Source organism: Lactuca sativa, chromosome 4 (genome assembly GCF_002870075.4).
Source record: "Lactuca sativa cultivar Salinas chromosome 4, Lsat_Salinas_v11, whole genome shotgun sequence".
NCBI classification, from domain to species: Eukaryota; Viridiplantae; Streptophyta; class Magnoliopsida; order Asterales; family Asteraceae; genus Lactuca; species Lactuca sativa.
The window spans coordinates 17,206,032-17,209,571 of NC_056626.2; positions in this window are offsets into that span (position 1 = coordinate 17,206,032).

The window sequence follows — 3,540 nt, forward strand, 5'->3', positions numbered from 1 at the left end:
GCCATTATCAAAGGGTCTCAATATGTTTATATTGCCAAAGAGAGGGGCATTGGTTGCGAAGCTGCCCTATTTACCTGAAAGGTCATAAGGTTGATCAAGTCTGACTCTACTTCGGGTAAAATACACTGTATAACTCTGTTAAGTTCCTATTTGGAGATTCTTATTACATAATGTGAATGGGTCACATGCTGATGTCTTTTAAGAATCAAAGAAAAGATAGGAAGCTTAAAGTAAGTATATGCTGATTCTGATTGCGAAGATGGGTTTCGATCGCATGGTTCGGTAATCAGAATTTTGAGCTGTTGCTTAAGAGTTATAATATATTGCTTGTGAATAGATAACAACAAGGTTTTCATGTGGATTGTAAGGATAAATTTTTCCGCAAAGTTTTAAAATAAAAAAAAAAAGGTTTTAATTTTATTTATTTTAAAAATATCCTTACAATGGCATCGGTGGAAAATTGTTGCTTATATGTTTCCAGTAATAGCAATATTGGAAAGTGGATTTGATTCTTTCATTTGTGGTAGTGTCTGAATTTACCAAATGAAGAAAGTTTTTCATCACCCAAGTTTCAATTGGACAGAAACTTGGAATCGTACAAGTTGTATTGTATGATGAATGAGAATTTTCATCTTTGAAAAATTAAGACTAATTCTTTGATCACATGTATATGTGAGTCAATTGAAGGACTAAGGAATTAGGTACACTGGGTGTGCGCTGGTCAAGGTCCACCACAAAGATTGATTTGTCATGATTTACTAAAGATTAGTAAATATGATTATACTTATAAGGTTAAGTATAATTTTGTAACATTGGAAAACGAATAAGAAGAATCAAATTAGGCAGAAAGATAAAAGTTTCTCAAATCTGAAAGGACGGGAGAGTACTTTAGTATCAGCTTTGTGATCATCTTAATGATTAAGAAACCATATCAAAATTTGTTCTCTAAGAAAGTCTTGGTGCATTCTTATGACTAAGAAGAAGGGATCTTGAAATTGTTGAAATGGTTAAATCAAGAAGATGAATCATACTTCGTTCCAGTACAAGTCTTGGAGTCATACTCCAAGATTGTAATTTGAGTGACATGTCTTAAAGAAGGTTTCAAACACTTATCAAATGTAAGAGTAAAATGTTTTCTACTCTTGTATATTTGAGATTGGTAAGTTGTGATGTCTTGGATGAGACAAAGACCAACTAAGACCAATTGTGTGAAGTGTTAGTCTTGATAAGAATCCGCACTATCCCTTGAATATTTGTTTTATCAAGGAATGGTTCTTGACTAGGAAAACTTATATGTCAAGGGGACAGTGGGAGCCTTAAAGATCCTGAAAGAGTTTCAAGATTTAATCAAGAGTAAAACCTGTAATTTATCACTAGCACACGACTTAAGGTTTTCAACCTATCGTGTTGACATAATTCTTATTTCTGTACCTACTTCAAATAAGTTGAATTTACATGTGAGTTATCAGAGTTCAACTTGGAAGCATTGGTGGGCCTTGTGTTACCAAGGTGACAAGAAACTAAGATTGAATAAGTTTAATCCATGTAGGGCTGAATTTGTCACTAACCTTATCTTGTGATTATGGTTTTGACAAATTCGCATGGATAGGAACTCATACACTATTAAATCTAAGTGTCATAAGGTTTCTCTCCGATTCATGAAAATGATGGTGAGGAAATGCTTTCACTAAATAGATTTTAAGTAGATATCAATTGTGTCATTTGCATTTTCAAAAGTCATTAGTGGAGCGCGTGTGGTTAACCGGCACACTAACATGGACTTGTGAGAAATGGCAAATGCCTAAGCAATTGAGACTATGATTACGGCATCCCTTTTCATAGTTCTGAAAATTGTTTAGACACACATGTGAGCTATCTAAGAAAGGGTGTATGAATCTAAATTTCAGAAGTCCAACAGATTTCTGGAAATGTGTCAGAGCTAGTGGGAGCATAAGTGTTATGCTGATAATCATCATGTTAATGGGAGCATGACTATTATGATTAGTATTGCAAGCTAGCAATGTTAATTATAGAAAACAAAGTTTCAATCCGTGAAGTTGCAGGGGTTGAAAAGTTGTTTTGCTATAATTAAGGGAGAGGAAATTATACTTCATGTCAATTCTAAAGCTTAGATTGAGATTTTAATCATCTTTAGTCAAGAATATATGTGAATTTTGTGTTGGAATGGTTCAACTTGAAGAAATTCTATATATATTGCATTTTCAAAATTCGATTATGATTACGGCATCCCTCTTCATAGTTAAATTTTGAAAACATGGCAAATAAAAAATATTGTAGCAAAAGACTGGTCTAGTGTCATGTCTTTATGTCAAACATCATGAATAGTATCCCATATGCTTCGGATATAGGATCGATTTCATGTGCTATAATATTCATCCTTTCTAAATTTTCCAAATGCTTAAGGCATTTAGAAGGGAAAAGTCTAGAACTGGATATGACTAAAGTGATTAAGCAATTGTCGAGGACAATCTGAGGTTCGCCAAAGATTGGTTGCTCAGGGACATTTGGAAGTCTAGTGTTAATTTTGGTAGGACCATATCGACATTTTCTGAAAAGAGGTAACTCTTGTTCGGAAGTGATAGTCAAATAGGACTATGGAAATGTCTCCATAGGTGGAAGTGATTCAATCTATGTAAGATTAGGAAACTTAATGCAAAAAGGATGTTCCCAAGGAGCTGATCTCCTTTGGAATGCTCTGTAATGGTTGTTGTCAAGTCTTTCTGACTTTGTGCATAATCATTACAAGAGGATCAATGCATATAAGTTTAGAATCTAACAGATTTCAGTAAATGACATAAATTTGGAATTCTTGCATTTACAATAAGGATTTGGGATTGTGAAATGAGTATCATTGGAATCATGTTCAATTGATCTACATCACAATGTAAGGATCATAGACAAACATAGTGTGCATACTTGGGGTATGGCATAACTATTGTTTAGAAAAACAAAGTGTACATGCTAGGAGCATGGGACGACTGTTGTTTTTATTCAAGTCTTAAGATGATTATTTGAAACATTGAATAATGTGTAATCAATATGGTGATAAATAAAAAGTGGTTTTATTTATATTCAAAAGGGTTCTGAGACCATATTAGATTCGATTATTATTGTATTTCACTTTGCATGTTTTGACTTCCAAAATAGCTAGGTTATTCTTTCCGGATGACTAAGTTATTTAAACACTCCACAGTCGTTCATATGTTGGAAGTAGGTATGAATCAAGACTGTCATGAATCGGGTTTGTAGATGGCTAAATGAGTTTAGTCATGGCAATGGTTGCTACAACATTCATGAGTACTCATAAGTTATGAGTATTGGAATAAACCCACGCTCACTTGTATCACTTCATGGAATTTATCTCGAGTGATCGTGAGACGATAATATCATATAAATCTTCAAACCTAGAGATATGAGTTGTTACCTATGAGTTGGTTGTGCATTGATTGCACGTAAACGCATCAGTAACTTGATGTTATAAAACGTGCCTTTGTGTACAATTCAACAAGTAGTAGAACA